We start from the raw sequence: 13,160 nt of genomic DNA, 5'->3' as shown, positions 1-13,160 counted from the left end.
GTTTCTGTAAGGTTCGCAGGAGAGCTTCTGTAAAGTTTGGAGGGTAGGAGACGAGGTACTGGCAGAAGTAATGCTGTGAGGACGGGAGTGAGTCGCGCTTGGGTAGCTCAGTTGGTAGAGCACTTGCCCGCGGAAGTCAAAGGTCCCGAGTTCGAGTCTCGGCCCGGAACACAGGTTTAATCTGCCAGGAAGTTTCATAACAGCGCACACTCTGCTGCAGAGTGAAAATCTCATTCTGAATTTTAGACGTATTTTTATGCCATCGGTGTTTGCTAAACATATTGAAAAGTCTGTATATGTAAGGATAATTCATCATTTTATATCACATAATTTGCTACCAAATGTACAGTTTGGCCTTAGAAGTCGTTTAACAATTGAAAATGCTATATTCTTTTTTCTCTGTGAGGTACTGTATGGATTAAACGAAAGGTTTCGAACGCTAGGCATATTTTTTGATTTACCTAAGGCGTTTGATTGTGTTGATCACAAAATATTGCTCCAGAAGTTGGACCATTACGGAATACAGGAAGCAGATCACAATTGGTTCACCTCTTACTTTAACAACAGACAGCAGAAGGTCGTTATCCACAGTGTGCAGAATGGCTGTGATGTTGGGTCTGAGTCGGGTACATCAAATGGAGGGTGCCTCAGGGGTGTTGGGTCCGTCCTGTTCCTTATTTATATAAATGATACGTCGTGTTGTATTACAGGTAATTCTAAACTATTTCTGTTTGCTGATAACACAACCTTCGTAGTAAAAGATGTTATGTACAGCATTGGCTCTGTTTCAAATAGTGCAGTTCATAATTTCATGGCTTGTAGAAAATAAACTAAAGCTAAATCACAGTAAGACTCAGGTTTTACAGTTTTTAACACACAATTCAAGAAAATCCGACGTTTTAATTTCACAGAATGGGCATTTGATTAATGAAACTGTGAACAATGCAAATTTCTAGGTGCTCAGATTGATAGCAAACTGTCGCCGAAAGCCCACGTTCAGGATCTTGTTCAAAGACTTAATTCTGCCACTTTTACTATTCGAACAGTATCTGAAGTATGTGATCGTTCGAGACGAAAATTAATGTACTTTACTTATTTTCATTCGCTTATGTCGTATGGTACTGTATTTTGACGTAACTCATTTGTAGCCCTAGAGAAAGCTTTTGACAACGTTGACTGGAATAATCCCTTTCAAATTCTAAAGATGGCAGGAGTAAAATACAGGAGCGAATGGCTATTTACAGTTTGCACACAAACCAGATGGCAGTTATAAGAGTCGACGAACGCGAAAGGGAAGCAGCTGTTGAGAAGGGGGTGCGATTCATTCTGTATATTTAGGTAGAAATAAAGGAAATAAAAGAAAAAGTAGAAATTACAGTCCTGGGAGAAATAATAATGACTTTGAGGTTTCACGATGACATTGTAATTCTCTCATAGACAATGAAGGACTTGGAAGAGCTGTTGAACGGAATGGACAGTGTCTTGAATGGAGGATACAAGATGAGCACCAACAAAAGCAATACGAGGACAACGGAATGTAGTCAAATTACATGAGGTGATGCTGATGGAATTAGATTAGGAAATGAGACACTGAAAGTAATTGATGGGTATTGCTATTTGGGAAACAAACTAACTATGATGATGGAAAGTAGAGAGGACATAAAATGTAGAATGGCGATGAAAACAAAAGTGTTTCTAAAGAAGAGAAACGTGTTAACATCGAGTATAGATTTAAATGTCAGTAGTTCCTTTCTCAAAGTATTTGTTTGGAGTGTAGCCACATATGGAAGTGAAACATGGACGATTAACAGTTAGGCAAAGAGAGGATAGAAGCTTTGTCGTGTCCTGACATGGCTGGGAGAGGGAGAAAAGGGGTTACTGGTCAGTCTGCGCTACCAAGTGGTACAGAGCAGAAGACAGGACAATTCACAGTGAAGGCATTTGATTGTTTTCCTCTATCTGAGCCAACACTTCTACAGACATTTACTAGAAATGCAGGTGGTGAGACTTGGTAGGGCATTCGTTTTCGAGACTCTTGGACAAACAGGTTTTTGAAATATGTGTTTATTCGAGACAGGACTAACAAATACACTGGAGACTAGTTCTAGGTTTAGAAAAAGCACAAATAACACTGTTACAACAGAAGCCAGTACAGAAGTCCCAGGAGTAAATGCTAACAAAAGTAGCAAACACTAGCAGCATCTTAAGGCAACAACTTAGTTGCAAAACAAAGCATACTGAATGTGACTCTATTCACTGAGGCACTCCAAGTGAGAGAGCAGACTTACGGTGAGCTGGACCAAGGCTGGAGTCGACGGACGCGGATTCGGCGCCCAGATCGTCTGACTGAGAACTCCATCAAAATGCGGAATCTAGGCGTTTTAAAGAGTCGCATGGGGGCACTGTTTTTCCCACTTAAAGCCACCCAGCCAATCCCGCACGTCTCTTGCAGGCGCCTGCCAATCACGGTTTAGTTTTGTCCCCTCTACTGCTCCTAAGGCGGGGAAGGCGGAGATGTAAATGCAGTTGCACTAAGTCTGTATTTTGTATCAACATTGTTCAGCTGAAAGCTAAACGTAACTGCTCTGCCAAATAAGGTTTACTGTCATACGTCATTTAGCCCCTGAGTAGGGACTGCTACGTCAACATTTTTTTTTTTAAGTTTTCGATCTCCTTCTAACCCTTGTGAGCTTACTGACGTTGCTGTTCTGAGGGCTGGTATCAAGCTGGCTTGATACGCTAATACGTGCCTGTTGGTTACAAAGTTCTACGGTGGCAACCTACCACAGCGTCTAGACGACATATGAAGTTGCATGTTAATTCCTTGAAGAGTAACTAGCGCTCTGGGACCGCATCTGGGGGCGTCTGCATATTCGCAAGGCTCTCCCATTACGGTTTACTTCATGTAACAATATCTCTCCTAGTTTCGTCTGGCCTCAGCCTCGTCTCTGCTTCTGCGCCTTGGAGCGCCTGTCCTCCTTTCTCACAGATTCAAGATAACACAACAGTAGCAAGGAATAATCAATATATTACACCTCCCCGCGTGGAAGAATTCTGTTGACCATCACTTTCAAAAAATTTGTAAACTGGCTTCTGTTGTGCTTAAAACATCTTACCTCTAGAAATGATATTAATTAATTCATTTTTTGCTAAACACTTCAGTCTATGAACAGTTCTTTAATGTCTTGTCACAACATAAAACATTTTTCCACTGCACACACAGATCATAACTATAAAACGGTTCTTTTTTGTCCAATATATTTTACATGAAAACATCGTTGTCACATATTGTTTTACAAAATGTTCACTTTACAAATACATCACATATACATATACATCCAAAATTTAATACATTTACTTACTTAATAGCTATTCTTGGTTAATTGCTTATATTTTTATCTCACATTTTTTTCATCACAGATACACAACAATGCAGAAGTTGTATGTTACATTTAATATAAGCAATATCAAAAGAGTATACATTTTACATTATTCAGTTTACGTAGAGTGACATGAATAACAATATTGGTTTCTTATGTATAAAGGGGGGGAGGGGGTTCTGCGGTGTTTTGTTTTATCTTTGATCCCTACACGGAACTGGCATCGGTAGCGGGATACTTTCTTCGTTGTGTGCTGAAGTAGCAGATTCCTCATTTCAATCGCCACTACTTCGACCGCTATTTCGGAGGGGTCGTCTACTCCGATGAGTGTCATTTCTGATACTTCGCACGTATTTACTATTGTTGTTCGCACACATATTCGGCCACAAGAATCATCTCCAATGCCTTTCCACGCGTATTTGAAACAACCTCGAAAACATTTGCAATACTGATACAAACAACATATAAACAAAATAGTCAGTATTACAACTCCTAGGTAAGACCAGAACGAATAATGGTACCAAGAGATTTCCGAGAAACTGTGCTCTTCTTGGAATCATATCTCTCCCTCTATTTCTTCTATTTTATGACCAGCGACCTTGAGATTGTCTAAATGCTGTACTACTAATGGCATGTCTAACTTCAGCTCCAGTATGTTTCTTTGTTAATTATACGACAATCAATCTGCATGTTTAGAGCGGGCACGCTAGTTCTTATGATTTGTTCAGACTGTATGAACACTTGTGTTCCGTATTCCTTGCACCTGCCATAAAAGTTCAGTTCTCCTGTCCCTTTTACTAGTACATCTGTGGGGTTGTTATCGTTACACTAAACTGCCAACCCTTCCTCTTTCGGGGCAACAAACAACCATTGATCCTGACTCATGGGAGTCCATATGCTATCATTCAATTTCACAAACTTTTAATGCAATCACTAGGAATTTTCCTTATGGGTTGCAACATTCTAGCTTCACACGTTCCATGAACGTACGTGTACATTAAAACAAGCTTTTCTCTACAAATTTTTCGAACACGGTCTATTTCCTTACATAATAGTTGTCGCTACTCAGTTTGGCATAGTGCCGCTTAACTTCGTCAGTTAACAAATAATCTTTCTCCTGCTGTATGTACATGAATAAATTCTGATTTCCATCAACTTCTGGAGGTCTGGGTAACACTTTGTATAAACCGAACAACTCATTTTCCACTAATGGAACATTTAGCACATAACTTAGTATATTACCTAAAAGAAAGCATCAACATCAGTTATGCATAGCAGCTGGTACCCACTCTGTTCTGTAGGCGCAATTGGGAACTTCTTATCTTTAATGTCATCCCGAATTAATTGTAAGTATTTAAGTAGTTGAACTGGGTTAATTATATGAGGTTAGAGTATTCCTTTTTGTGCGTTTATAATTGCAGCAATTAACAACTCGTATTCCCGATCTAATTCCATAAATATTGATACCATCTGTATTGATAGCAGTAAGAACAAGTAAGTGCTGTATTTTTTGACCTGTGCTATTAGCATGTTTATTCATGTATCTATAAAGTTTCTCCATGTTCTAGAAAATAACTTCTTCGTTACGTACAGAGCTAGATACTGTGTGATTGACACTTGTCAAAGTGGCTTTGACTACGGTAATTTGCGCTTCTGTCAGCTTAAGCAACTGTCTCTGTTCGCTTTCAATTAATTCAATCTTTGATTTGAAAACGAGGCGTCCTGTTCGTCTAAGGTTCCAAACAGAAGTCTACTGATTTCTCCCCCAAAATTCAAGGCACCTCTATTTCTACGTGTCTCATGCCTTGTTCATTGCCCTATTAGACCTTTTGCTGTTCTTATCTTTCGGACATGCCATTCTAAAGCCTGTTCCACTGGTATGCATTCCCGATCACCAATTCCCAGACTGGTTAATTTCTATTTACAATAACTTATAGATAAATGTACAACTCTCTCTGTTTCATCAGCCTCAGCGTGGAGGTCTTTTAAATGAATATAACTCACGATTTTCCATGTCACCTTGCCATTGCTGTCATAATACAAGCCTGGAGACGAAGGAAACTTTTCCACACAAAAATCTTGATAGTGTCAGAGGGTGTACACGGCGGCGATACAGCTCACCAGGTACAACACTTCCGTGAGTTTCCTCATCTGTATTTTCAAGAAAATACGGTTTTAGTAGAATTCCTTTGATCTGTTGGCATGTACTGTTAAAATTTTGTTCCTTATTAAAGAGGATAACTACATTCGGTCCTTTTGTCCTTACTACAGTGAAGGGACCACGCCACTGGCTGTCTAGCTTACGACTTCTACCTGTTCCTACACTTTCATCGTACAACAGAACCCGACCACCTGTTTTGAAGTCTTTTGGGTTTTTCATTCTATCATAGTAATCCTTATTTTTCTGTTTAGACTGTTTGTTATGATCCCTTGTGCACTGGTGCATTTGCCTCATTTTGTCTTTCAGTTCAAGAACATAGTCATCGTAATTATACGTAACACCTGTAGGCTCTCTTTGCAATGTTCCATGTATGTTGCATTCTCTACCGAAAAACAACTCATGGGGTGTATAATTGGTTGCACTTTGGGGTGTGGTATTGAACACGAAGACAACGAATTGAAGCCAGTCATCCCAGTCTGTTTGATGTCTGTTGATATAGTGTCTTAGGAATTCTGTTATGGTGCAGTGCGACCTTTCCAATGCGCCGTTCGACTGTGGATGGTAACAAGAAGGTTGTACTCTGTCAATCCTTAACATTTTGCACACTCTCTTCAGCGTGTCACTCAAGAAGCTGCTGCCGTTATCACTGAGTATTACCAAAAACATTAAAAACTTCAAAATTACTTTTTTCCACGAGGACGCGCGCCACAGTGCCTGCGTACTGTTTTACTATGGGTTCGGCCACAATGAACTTCGTTAGCGCGTCTTGAAAAGTCAGTACATACCTGTTGTTTTTCTCGGTTACCGTTAATGGGCCAACAATGTCAATGTCACACCAATCAAATACGTCTTGCGGCGTTGGTGTTATAACCGAAGGCATTTTTGTTTTATTCTGTGTTATTTTGTTTTTCTGGCAACTGGGGCATTTCCTAATATAGACCTCAATGTCCTTCTCCGTACGGTGCCACTTTCGGTATTTTCGTATACGATCGCAAGTTCTCACGATCCCTTGATAACCACCTATGGGTGACACCTTCTTCGTACGGTGCCACTTTCGGTATTTTCGTATACGATAGCAGATTCTCACGATCCCTTGATGACAACCTATGGGTGCGTTATGGAATTCTCGCAAAATTTTCGCGTTTCCTGCATCAGTTATTTCCTGTTGTTCGTCTACTTGACCTACCAGTGTTTCCTCACTCTTGTTTATACCTTCCGCCGTAATTGGCTTCGCTGGTGCATGGTCTCCTTGTGAGTCCGGGACCTGCTCTATGGCCGTGCCCTGACCTAGGCTACTGTACCCGTACGGGCGGTTATCAGACCCCCTGAGCTCTCTCACTCTCGAGAGTGCGCCAGCAACCTGATTATTTTTCCCCTTTTTATACACAATTTAGTAATTGTATTCTTCTAATTTCAGTCTCATCTTCATTAAACGTGAGGACAGATCGCTAATATTTCTAATCCACTGTAATGGCTTATGATCAGTACAGATGGTGAACTTTCGACCAAACACACACGGTCTGAAATGTTTGACGGCCCAAACCACGGCCAATAATTTCCGTTCAATTTTACTATAATTTCGCTCTACATTGTTTAGGGTTCTGGATGCAAAGGCCATGGGGAGGTCTTTGCCTATTTTTCCTTGAGATAGAACAGACGCTATCACAAATGAACTCGCATCAGTTTTAATGATAAACTTTTTTGAAAAATCTGGATACTGTAATATCGGGGGGTTTTAGCTTTCGGAATGCATTTTCTTGCTCTGCGCCCCATTCATACTTAACACCCTTTTTTAATAATTCATGCAGTGGTTTTGCCACTTCGCTGAAGTCACTCAAGAAACGCCAATAATACCCTATTAATCCAAGAAAAGATTTCAATTCTTTTGCTGTTTGTGGCTGCGGAAACTCCGCCACTGCTTTCAACTTGTTGAGATCCTGTAACTCATCAGCAGTCAAAACATGCCCCAAATATGTGACTTCCTTCCTCAAGAATTCACATTTATCATCCTGCAACTTCCAAATTATATTGTCTTAGTCTCTCGAAGGCTTCACCCAATCGGGAATTGTGCTCTTCCAGAGATGGACCAAAAACTACTGTGCCATCTAAATAAATAAACATCTTGTCACCCTGCAACCCCGTTAATACGACATTCATCAATTTTTGGAAGGTGGAAGGTGCTGAACGAAGCCCCATGGGCATCCTTTTTTACATATTATGAGCATATCTTGCACTAACAGCTGTAAGTTCTCTACTTTTTCTTCTAATATCACCTGATAATATCCTTTTGCCAAATCAAGTGTTGAAAAAAATTTTGCTTTTCCTAAGCCATCCAGAATTTCATCGATACGCGGAAGTGGGAAGACTGTGTTGACAGTAATGTCATTTAGCTTCCTGGAGTCCGCGACTACTCGCCATTTCTTTTTACCTAATGCATCCATCTTTATTGGAATCATAATTAAAGGAAAGTTGAAAGGACTGTTGGAAGGAACGTTTATATCGTCCTCTAACATTTCATTTATATCTCGTTGCAACACTTCTTTCTGCGCTTCTGGGATTCGGTATGGGTGGGAACAAATAATTCGTCCCTGTGCCTCAGGAATCAATTGTATCCTATGTCGAAGCGTCTCTGTATATGTCAACTTGTCTCATGGCAGATGGAAAATATCATTATATGCGGAACACACCTCTGTAATGAACTCTTTTTCTACATCATTTAAATGATCCAATCGTAAATTCTCGCTCAGTAAACTGATTCTCGACTTCTTCTTGCTCGAGACTTCTACGTTACGCAGAGTCCGCTGCGGACTAGCGCTGCACTGTGGAACTCCCTCCACTTTAATTCAAGGCATCTCAAGAGAAACCTCCTCTCGTGTGTGTAACACACTAATTAAACAAGAGCCTTTTCCTATTCTCATCAACACTTCTGGGAGTTACACTCTTTCTTGCAATTCTTGCTTTTCCACAATGCCTTCCTCCAGGCTAGTATCTGCAACATCTATCCTCAAAATCCTCTCCTCACGAGGATCTATGTCTATATTTGCCACCTGGCCTGTCCTAGGCTGGGTAGCGACTTCTTCTTGTCAGCGACACTTCTGTTTACCGGTATCCTGTGTACTGCATTCTCTCTCTGCAGTTTCATATTCCATCGGCGGCCCCTTAAGGCCCGGCTCTTGTGTACGTGGGCTTGGTGTCTCCACCCCCGTACACAGTTTAACGGATCTGCCCTTAATCCACAATGTTCCTTTTGCATGGTGAATCACTATGCCATACTTCGTAAAGAAGTCTCTTCCAATTAAACCAGCATAGGGAATATCCAATTCGCCTCCTACCAGATGAAACTTATGTTTCACTCTTAACTTGCAATCTGTTTTAATATCTAAGAAGGCTGTCTCATATGTGTGTATGGCTGGATTCGTAATACCTGTAATCTTTATACTTTCCTCAGGTCTTTCCCCGACCTGGTCTTGCAATTCTTCAAATTAAATAAACTAATCTGAGCTCTGAGCTCCAATATCTAGAAGCAATTTTAACCGATTATCTATACTCTGGGGACACCTCAATTGTACAAACTCATTTTTACTCTCACAGTCGACTTTAAATACCTTCCCTAGTTCGGCATAAGGCGACTGTAATCTTATGCTTTCCGGTCGTATCCCTGCTTCTTACTTTTCACAGGTGACCCTGAGTTCTCAGTACATTCTCGAGTCATGTGTCCTGGCCTATGACACGCAAAACCCACAACTGATTTCGCTTTCTTGCCGGGACCTCGATGTCCCAATAAACTGCAACTTTCACATCTAACTGTTTTTGACGTCTCTGATTCTCGACACGCTTGCGCCGATTGGACTTTGCGAATCCGTTTCTCAAGTCGGCACTCTCGCAGTAAATGGCCTAATTTCCCACAAGTCTTGCACCTGATATTACACCTGCAATCCTTAGAGGTATGCCCTACACGACCACAGGTAAAACACTTGAGAGTAGCTTTCCCCATTTCGCCCTGCTGACTTCTATCATTAAATCCTTTTTTCTTGGTGGAAATAATTGCTGACTCTTCCGTTACATCTCCCTCGACAGCTTCAGTCAGAGCAATGTTTTCTCCCCTTGCACGTACAGCTGTCGGTATACGCTCATCATAGATCCCCTGAATGAATACTGCTGTGCTTAATTTTCCTACTAACGCCACAGATCCCGCCAGTTCTGACGCTGGCATGGCACTGTGTACAGCTTCACGAAACTGATGTTGCAGCGAATCCACTTTACTAGCCCAATCTGCAATTGATTCTCCCTTTGATTGCCTACTCGAAAACATTTTACATGCATAGAAATCTAACATGCGCTTGGGTGTGTAATTTTCTAACAAAATGGCTCTTGCTTCCGCCCATGTGGAAGATAGTTCTCGTACGAGCAATTTGCTTCGTGCAGTACCCTGGATTCCTGTTTTGACAAATTTTAAAAGGATAGGATGATCTCCTTCAAGTACTAGTTCAAAGTCTATGTCTACATTATTTATTAATTCATTTAATGTTGACTTAGTGGCATCAAAGGCCTGAGGTATCAACTTTAATGCGTCGCTTATTGAAATACTAGCCGTAGCCAGTCCGCTCTCAGTAACGGCAGAGTTAGGGGTCGTCATGACTTATTGTGTTTGTGATGCGACGTGCTGAGTAGAGATGAGCTGGCGCTGTGCTGTTCTGGTATGTGCACATGCGTGCCAATGTGCTGTCCTTGGAGCCGAGTTGCTATCACCTGTCCAGCGCTGCGCTGTCTTGGGCCGGGCGTGGTGTTGCGTAGCTCACAGCTGCTGAAGCCGTTGCCGCTGCTGGAGGCGCATGCTGACGCCTGAAGGACGTGTCTCCGGCTGCCCTGGTGTGGTGTGGGTGCGTTGCCCTAGCGATCCTCCGAGGACCGTGACAATGCCCCCTCTCGTTGGCACTCGGCCGCTCCCGCGACGTCCGTGGTGTCAGTAGTCGTGAAGACAGGCTGCCCTGGCCCCGTCTTCTGGCGTTCGGCTTCGAAGTCTATCCTCTCATCTGATCTCCTCGCTCTGTCTGCCAATACTGGGTCTAACAGAGTCTCAAAGCAATCAGTCCAGTCAAGACCTTGGGCTGACCAGGAACGAAGTGTCTACCTATCTTAAAAATCAGTTCCACCGAAAACAGCCCCACATCTGACACCACAATATTGTTCCTATGTCGTGTCCTGACATAGGTGGGAGAGGGAGAAAAGGGGTTACTGGTCAGTCTGCGCTCCCGAGAGGTACACAGCAGAAGGCAGAACAATTCACAGTGAAGGCATTTGATTGTTTTCTTCTATCTGAGCCAACACTGGAACAGGCATTTACTAGAAATGCATTCGGGAGGACGACGGTTCAATCCCGAGTCCGGCCATCCTGATTTAGGTTTTCCGTGATTTCCCTAAATCACTCCAGGCAAATGCCGGGATGGTTCCTTTGAAAGCGCACGGCCGTCTTCCTTCCCCGTCCTTCCCTAATCAGATGTGACCGATGACCTCGATGCCTGGTCTGCCTCCCCAAACAACCCAACGACTAGAAATGCAGGTGGTGAGACTTGGTAGGGAACTCGTTGTGGAGACCCTCTTGGACAAACAGGGTTTTAAAATAGTTATTTATTCCAGACAGGACTAACTAATACACTGGAGGCTAGTTCTAGGTTTAGAAAAAGAACAAATAACACTGTTACAACAGAAGTCAGTACAGAAGTGCCAGGAGTAAATGCTAACAACAGTACCAAACACTAGCAGCATCTTAAAGCAACAATTTAGTTGCAAAACAAAACATACTGAATGTGACTCTGTTCACTGAGACATTCCAAGTGAGAGAGCAGACTTACGGTGAGCTGGACCAAGGCTGGAGTCGACGGACGCGGATTCGGCGTCCAGATCGTCTGACTGAGAACTCCACCAAAATGCGGAATCTAGGGGTTTCAAAGAGTCGCATGGGAGCACTGGTTTTCTCACTTAAAGCCACCCAGCCAATTCCGCAGGTCTCTGCCAATCACAGTTTAGTTAGGTCCCCTCTGCTGCTCCTAATGCAGTTGCACTAACTAAGTCTGTATTTGGCATCAACATTGTTCAGCTGAAAGTTAAACGTAAGTGCTCTGCCAAATAAGGCTTGCAACATTACCGTTATACGTCATTTAGCCCCTCCCCTTAGGTTCCCCTGAGTAGGGACTGCTAGGTCAAAATTTTTTTAAGTTTTCGCTCTCTTTCTAACCCTTGTGAGCCTACTGACAATGCTGTTCTCAGGGCTGGTATCAAGCTGGCTTGATACGCTAATACGTGCCTGTTGGTTACAAAGTTCTACGGTGGCAACCTACCACAGCGTCTAGACGACATCTGAAATTGTTAATTCCTTGAAGAGTAACTAGCGCCCTGGGACCGCGTCTGGGGGTGTCTGCATTTTCGTAAGGCTCTCCCCTTATGGTTTACTTCGTGTAACAATATCTCTCCCAGTTTCGTCTGCCCTCAGCATCGTCTCTGCTCCCGCGCCTTGGAGCGCTAGTCCTCATTTCTCACAGCTTCAAGATAAAAGTACAGTAGCAAGAAACAATAAATATGATACAGCTTTTGAAATTTGGTGCTCCAGAAGAATACTGAAGGTCTGATGAGTAGATGATATAACTAATGAGGAAGTGCTGAATAGAAATGGGGTGAAGAGAACTTTGTGGTACAACCTCACTAAATGACGGGATTGGTTGGTAGGATACATTATGAGGCACCAAGGGATCACCAATTTAGCAGCGAAGGAAAGATTGGAGGGGCGGGGGGCGATGTAAAAATCGTACAGGTGGACCAAGAGATGAATACAGTAAGCAGGTTCAGAAGTATGTAGGGTGCAAGAGATACTCAGAGATGAAGAGGCTTGCACAGTATAGAGTAGCACGGAGAGCTGCATCAAACCAGTCTTTGGACTGAAGACAACAACAAGACACAAAATTTACAGTTCTTGAGAAATAGCTTCGTGACACGTTAATAATTTTTGTGCAGAATTTTTGAAGAGATACAACTAAACACTTATTTTTTTAGAAAGAAATGAACACCCTTAGCTGCTTACAGGTGTTGACATACATCAACGGGGACAGATGAAAATGTGTGCCCCGACCGGGACTCGAACCCGGGATCTCCTGCTTACATGGCAGACGCTCTATCCATCTGAGCGACTGAGGACGCAGAGGATAGGGCGACTACAGGGATTTATCTCTGGCACGCCTCCCGCGAAACCCACATTCTCAACGTATTGTCCCGCACTACATTTGTAGTGTCCACGCCCATTATACTCATTACTCGCGGCGCGTTGCCGATTCCCGTAAGAGTTCGGGCACTGTTTGTGCATTCGCGCAGAAGAAGAAGATGCCCGGTGAGCCTTAACTATAAAAAAACTTATTCTTTAATCTTTAAGGAAACAATATTTTCATGAAACCAATAAAAATTTAGGTAACAATTTCAGTTCTTGAGTGCTGCTAATATTTATGGTGGACGATATTATTTTCATTTTTTAGTCCCTCTGAATGAGGTAATCGAAGTGGCGTAGATGCGAGGTATGAATCATTGAAATTGTGAATAACTAAATATGACTGAGAGTGCCGATCCGAATGTGG

This window comes from Schistocerca piceifrons, chromosome 4, assembly GCF_021461385.2.
Source record: "Schistocerca piceifrons isolate TAMUIC-IGC-003096 chromosome 4, iqSchPice1.1, whole genome shotgun sequence".
Classification (NCBI taxonomy): Eukaryota; Metazoa; Arthropoda; class Insecta; order Orthoptera; family Acrididae; genus Schistocerca; species Schistocerca piceifrons.
This window is presented reverse-complemented; position numbering follows the sequence as displayed.